Here is a 7747-nt window from a genome sequence, read left to right on the forward strand (position 1 = left end):
CATAAAAGAAAAATACTAAAAAAAAATTTTAATTTGTCTTATATAAATATTAGGGCTCAAAACGTTTATACAACGCATTGTAAAAAAGGCATAAAAAAAATGCGCCATCTTTTCTACAAAAAAAAAATACGGTGCTTTTACTTATTATTTGCGAATTTAAAAAAATCTTTCTTCACATATTTAAAAAGTAGAAATTTTATTAAGATTTTCAAATTGTACGAAAGTATATTTATATAGAAGCGCAACAAAAACGATAGTTTTTAAAAATATAGTTAATATCTTGTTTATTGTATATACAAAAATGTTTTGTATATACAATAAACAAGATATTAACTATATTTTTTATAATGGTTATACTGGTTATACTTTAAAGCATTACATTGTTAGGTTAGTATCATGGTATGTAATGTAATGATATCATTACATTATATGCATTATTGATATCAATGTCTACAACATAATATGTATCATTGATATCAATGATATCATTATTTAGTTAGTATCATGATATCATGATATGATTATCATTACATTACTTTATATAACTTATCTAAGATAAGATATTCCAAAATTGGTTTTAAATATGATTTGTTTCTTTTTGGATTAAATTTTTCGTTACCGTAACACAGTGGGTCAGAATGCCCGTTTCTGTGCCAAAATTATTTTTTTATTAAATATTATTAAATTTGATATAAATAACATACTTAGAGCTTCTAAACATATTTGTGACTAAAAAAATGGTTTTATTAATTTTTTTTCTTAATAATTATAAATACAGCAAAGAAAATAAAAAAATGCATTTTTTCACATCTTATCAACTCAATTCAAACACAATCCACAGAATAAACATTAAAAAATTACATTTTACTGTTTTTAATAGGTACACAATCTTATGAAAAAAATACTTTCATGTCTTATCAACTCATTCAAACACAATTTACAACTTTAAGGCAACCATCTATGTCTGCATATATTTAAATGAAGTATTTACAAATTTACAATGTTATCTTCTGATAATAATAACTCAAAAACCACAACAGGAAAGTCTTTCTTTTTTGAAGTGCAGGTTTGCCTCAAAGATGCTATGACAGGATCAGATGAGCATAGAAATCATTTCAAAGTATCCTCATTTGCCATACATCTTGAAGCTTTTCGAGCATGACGTTCACGAAACCGTTTGAAAAATTTGTTTGTTGCCTCCTGTGTTTCTTCACTCATCATTCTAATTGGCAGTGAGATTCTATTAATGATGGCTGGGCCGTGGATCAGCAGTTTGTGGAGCCTTTGTGGCATGTAGTACCATGGGTACAGTTTCACAAACAACTTTGCAGTTTCTGTACATATCATGGTAAACTTTTCAGTATTTATTTCATAGCCACTTAATATGCTTGACAAAATAATGTGCAATTTTAAAAATAGTTCCTTATTGACACCTGTTATATTTGCAAAAGAAATGGCATCAGTAAATGCTTGTCGAGAAGTGTTGCCATCATTAGATGTACCAGATCCTCAAGACTTTGATATATCAACAACAAGGCCCATCTGTTGAAGAAAAGCTTGTTGGATGTGAGACTTTGTTTCAACAACTTGTGCTTTGTCTTCTGCTGTTCTTGCTTGCCACTTTTTGATAGGCAACTTGTAACCAATATGCAGAAAACATTTAAAACATCGAATCCAGCAATGCAGTGTAGATAAACCATACTTCAAGTCTTTTGCCTGGTGATTTCCTACTATGCTGGCATCAATGTTGTTCATCTCTTTTGGTGAGCATCCACAGATAAAGCAACACTGACTTGAGTTAGTGGCCTCAGATAAAGCTGTGTGTACTTTTCCATCAATCATTGTTATTTCAATCACATGCTTTACTTGAAGTACTTTTCCATTGTTTAATATAATTTTTGTACAATTTAAATTCCTTACTTCTTCTTTTAGTTGAGCTTCTTCAGAGATTATAATATCTTTAGACTCTTTTTCAAACTGAAAACGCAAAGGGCGACAATACAGAGTTGATGATGGTTTTAGGTTTCGCCACAAAGTTGTCTTTTTTCCACCAGCAAATGAGCTCAAGTCAAGTGGTACTATGCAAGTTAAAAACAATGATGCTTCTATTTGTATATTACGGATACCATCTTTAGAAACTGTTTGCTTAAAGACACTTTGTCTTGTTGAGCCATCAAATCCTGCCTTGTGTCTTAAAGTAGCAAATATGGTTGTATCACCAGCAACTGTTTCAATAACTTCATTCTGTACTTGACATAGTCTTTGTGCAGTGTAATCGACCAAGCTCTGCATTGAGATTTTAGCAAAAAAATCATCTATCTCTATTTCATTTGGATAGCAAGATAATTTTGCTGCCTTTATTATGTGATATGAAGGATAAAGTTCACAGTTTGAAGGATAAAGTTCACAGGTCATATTTGTATCTAAAAGTAAAGCTAGAGCCTCATTGCCAGAGAGTTGTTGAGATATTTTGTTACTATTGTCAAAAATTATCTTTACTGCATGTACCTCATTAAGTTGATTTTCTTTTTTAAGAGAAACTTTTGCTTTTGTAGAGAGTTGGTACGCTTGTACTTTGTTCGAAGTGAACAGTCATCAAAATTCTCAATTGAAGGCCTGCCACGTGTATCTTGTTTCACAGGAATATCAGTAAAAACATCAATCTCTGTCTGTAGCCACTCTTTATGCTTTTTTTCGAAACAAATACGGTAACCTTTTAAGTCCTGCCATCTCTTTCTTATATAATTAGCAATGATTCCAGTTTCCAATGCTTAGGGTTAGGGTTTGCCAGATTCATACCATTGATAACATCCTTTAAAACGCCATGGTCAGAGATTTTTAATTTATTTTCTAGCATGTAGGTATATATATCAATGTATTTCATTTTAACCTATAAATTCTATAATACATTCATTAGAAATCATTTAAATGACAGTATATTTATGCCTAAAAGTTTAAAGATGACGTGTTTTATTTTTAATTAAAAAGCCAAGTGATTAATTAAAAATTAACTAATTAAAAAGAACTCGTGATTTGTTTGTCGCGGGCAAAATTTTAGTTATAACCTGCTATCTAAAAGTTAATTTGTGGGCAAGGTGGTACTTTGTTAAAGCTAAAACTAACTTTAAGTTATAATATATATAATTAGTAAAGATTTTAATGTATTTACAGACTGGAGGATATTGGAGGTTTTTTTAACTAATTAAAGTAAGCAAAAATTTACACTAAAAAAACCTGTAAAAGCACATCATCTTAAAAATTAAATAAAATTTCTTACTTACAAGCAAAAAATTTGCAGGGAAGTTATTTTGTTTCAAAGAGTATCAATCTATCAATATATAAAAAAATTATAGCGCAAATAATTTTAATTAAAAAATAGTTGACAGTTTCTATGTAGCAACACATAGATTTTATTAATTTTTATTTTAAAACTTACAAATCTGGCAAAAAAAATTAACTTCAACAAGCCATATAAAATTTAGTATAAAAGCTAGTGACTAAAAACTATCTTTTTTTTAAAGCTTGGAAAGTATGGAAAACAACTATTACCATTAAACCTACGTTGAACAAAAATTTTTTTTTTTTCATTTTGGCACACCTTCACCCACTGTGCGTAATAGTGTTTTGAAAAAAAAGTATACCGCTGCGAGTAGGGTTCGAACCTACGCGGGAAGATCCCATTAGATTTCAAGTCTAACGCCTTAACCACTCGGCCATCGCAGCTTCGATCAAAGGTTGAGTTTAAATCTTAAGCATTTAAAAAATTTTTTTTTTTTGAGGTACACTGAAATCCGTGTTTTTAGGAACAAATTTTTGCGCTAAAATTCTGTTCCACGTTTTTAGAACTTTACGTTTCGCTGGTACCAGCGAAACATACCATGGCACGGTAGGATGGTATATTTTTTTAGAATTTTATATTAACATAGACATTTATAAAAAGTAGAATAGCTAAATTTTAGCTAAACTTTAGCTAAACTTAGCTTTAGCTAAACTTTAGCTAAACTTTAGCAAAAAAACAACATATCTTCAACTAAGCTCACGAAATGTTACTAAGCTCACCAAATGCAACAGTTTTAGATGTCAACAAATTTTTTATTAACATTTGTTAATAAGAAAAAAAAACTACACTTTAGCCTAAAGTGTAGTTTTTTTTTCTTATTAACAAATGTTAATAAAAAATTTGTTGACATCTAAAACTGTTGCATTTGGTGAGCTTAGTAACATTTCGTGAGCTTAGTTGAAGATATGTTGTTTTTTTTTCTATCTCTTTTTTTTTTAAGTTTATAAGTTTTCTATAAGCATGCTAAATGTTAATGCCTAAATTTAGTTTAACATGGTTTTTTAAACCGGTTTTGGGGAGATAGGGGGGCTGAGTGAGATTTGTTCGAAATTTAGTACTTGTTTAAAAAGCAAAAGTAAATTTCGTTAAAATATTTAAATCTTTTATATAATAAGTTACTGACAAAATTATTTATATAACATAGTTTTATGTGAGAGTTAGTGTTAGCCGCAATACCAGGAATTAGCTAAATGCTAATGTTTATGATATAATATATCGACTGTATAGAGCACAAACGTAGTATGTCCAAAAACCAAAATACGGAGAAAAACGGATTTCAATTTTCAAAATATATGCTAAAATCAAGATATTACACTTGTGTTTTGTGTTATATCTAATGATGGATATCACTTGTGGACATATTACAAATGTCCTCTACAAGCTTATGTTACTGCCAATAAGAATATAGTAAAACATTGATTTCATAAAAATGTAGACATACTACGTTTGTTCTCTATACAGTCGATATTTAATAAATTCAATCAGTTTTGAGTATTAGCTGATATTAGTAACAAAGCATTATTTTTGTTAGATAATATATGTGCAAACATATTGTATTCCTTTTAAATGCATAATTTTAATTTGTTATACCTTTTGTTTTAAGAGCTGTTCATTCCTATTTTTTAAAAAAGTTGGGAAGGAATTGAACCCGGTACATTATTTCACGGTACGTTATTTATCACAAGATCTTTTATTTTCCTTTAGTTCAACAATGAAACAACAAAGTATTTTGGGTGATTTTTTTAATAAAAAAACAAAATTAGAAACAGTTATCAAGTCATAAAAGGTTTCGGAACACAACTCTAATGCATCAGAGGCGACTATGCCACATGGAAATGAAGGATGTAATTATAAAAACAACTTGCCCGAATGCTGGTCCGGACAACAATGCAAATATTTTAAAGAAAAATATGACGGACTTCTAGTGTTTAACTACACAATTGGATGTCAATATTGTGCTCGAAACGATACTCTGAAAGAAAAAGGCATACACGTTTCAAAAGAATGGCAAAATATTAATATCGAAGAAAAAGGAAAAAACAAAAAGTACAACAAGCCTCACTAAGGAAAAAATTAAAGGAGCATTTTAATTCAAAAGCACATAAAAGATGCGTGGAAAACTATAAACTGATTAAACAAGGCTTAATGCGATAAACCATTAACACGATGAATAAAAAATGTTTAACAACAACTTGTAGAATATTCAACACCGTATACAGTTTAACAAGACAATGTAAGCCATTTTCCGATATTGATGACGAAATTGAATTGCAAACGAAAACGGGCTAGATATGGGAGTAGGGTTGCATTCGCGTAAAACTGCTGTTAAAATTGTGGATTTTTTTGCAAAAGATATTCGTCAAAATGTATTTAACAAAATCATTCAAAAAGAATTAAAAGTTAGTTTCATTATTGACGAAGCTTAAACAATTTCTCGAAACCTGTTGTCATGCTATATTTAAAAGTCAAAGATCCTATTACACCGCCAATAATATTCATTGAACTAGTGGAGCTGCAAAAATAGGACGCAGAAACAATTTTTAGCGCAGTAATGAAATGTTTGTTTGACAATGGATTTTCGAAAAACTATCTACAAAATAACTTTAGCTGTTTGGCGTGCTTACCCAGCTCTACATAATTTTTTTACTTCAAATAAGCAATACGCTGGCATGGCTACACGTTTAGAAAATAAACACTTTTTAGAAGATTTGGCATTGATGATTGATATTTTGAATGAAATTTCACTTTTGTCCAATGCATTGCAGGCCCGAAACTTAGAAATAGTAAAAACTGAGCATTTAATGATGAGAACGATTCGAGCTTTTCAGATGCTTGAGAAGGAAATAGGAGGTTACGAAAAAAAAGTTGAAGAGTTAATTGTTTCTGAAGCAGTTAAAGATATTCCTTTTGTTGATAATCAAAAATATTTTGCAATTCCTCAGCAAAAGCTTTTAGAGAACATTGTGGTTCAGATGAAGAAAAGATTAATGGATTGTGATCATTTAAAAACGACCAATCATGCTAAAACAATTTGGAGTTTATTAAAGTTTTTGAACCGAGTTATTGGGATCATTCTGAAGTTCTTGTTCCATGGCCAGCAGGCGAGGAACAATTGTATTCATTTTATAAAATATTTAAATATGCAGTTGATAAAAATGAGTTTCGTGACATTGTTGAGAATGTATTAAAAAATTCTGAAAATTATAATATCCCGGAAGGTGTTCGAAAAGCCAAAAATATTATGAAAACCATTGCAGTAAGTTTCGCGGAAGCAGAGAGAGGATTTTCAAAAATGAATACCATTTATACCAATAAAAGAAGTCGCTTGACTGTGTCAAATATTTCCAATATATAAACAATTAGTCTAACTGGTCTACCTCTGAAGGACTGGAATTACGTTCCCGTTGTAAAGAGATGGTTGCAAATGAATCACTCTGCTGACAATCCTTGTGTAAAGAAAATTAAAACTACCAAAGATGATGAGAATTTTCTGGCGATATGGCGTTATTTAAAATAATTTTTTTTTAATAAATTTCTTCGTATATTATTTTTATTTATCTAATAAATATATATATAATTCGTTCATTTTTGTAATAAGTTTTCATTTTGTGTTATTTACTACAATATTATAAATATTTATATAATTCGTTTACTTTTGTTAATGTACAATGTTCAAAAGACAATTATTTTTAAATTTCTCTTGATGGAAAATGTCTTTTTTTCACTTGAATAAAACTGTCCCAGATTCTGTCTTTGGTCTTTGATTTTTTAGTCATCATACCGAACAGGTTCTTAACTTTTTTGAATCCCACCACTGTATATATACATATATATATATATATATATATATATATATATATATATATATATATATATATATATATATATATATATATAATATATATATATATATATATATATATGTATTAATAAGAAAACATCGAACAAAACGAATTCTCTTAACACAAATAATAGTTTATTTTGAGAAATTTTCGCTAGGTTATGGATACCAGCATCATCAGCTCGTAAAATAACGGGTGATGCGGAAGTTATCGGACAAATCTTAATTTCATTATTTGAGCATAATAATTAGTTTTTGTGGTTTTATGCGTACGCATAAATGTTCTATAAAATATAAACTTTATTATTTGAAACACAATTATTTAAAATGAGGTTAAATGCAGCTGAACGAGAATCTTTTCGAAAGCGACTAAAAATGTTTTTTTGTAAATAAACCTAATATAAAAAAAAAAAATCGTAAATCATTTTGAAAAGGAAAGATTTGCTCGAAGTACAATATATGATAACCTAAAAAGACTTGAAACTGTTCAATCGTTTTCTGATGGAAAGCACCCTGGTCGTCCGACATCCTGAACCAGAGAAAAGAAAGCCGAATTAACGAGACTT

At 29.2% G+C, this 7747-nt stretch overlaps 1 non-coding gene across 1 annotated transcript; it reads right to left on the reverse strand.

Annotated features, from left to right (window-relative positions):
* Nucleotides 1–3641: 3641 nt before the first annotated feature.
* trnas-uga (transfer RNA serine (anticodon UGA)) lies at nucleotides 3642–3723 on the reverse strand. The gene has a single exon. It is a non-coding gene; the product is annotated as a tRNA-Ser (tRNA).
* Between the last annotated feature and the right edge of the window lie 4024 nt (nucleotides 3724–7747).

Source organism: Hydra vulgaris, chromosome 15, assembly GCF_038396675.1.
Source record: "Hydra vulgaris chromosome 15, alternate assembly HydraT2T_AEP".
Classification (NCBI taxonomy): Eukaryota; Metazoa; Cnidaria; class Hydrozoa; order Anthoathecata; family Hydridae; genus Hydra; species Hydra vulgaris.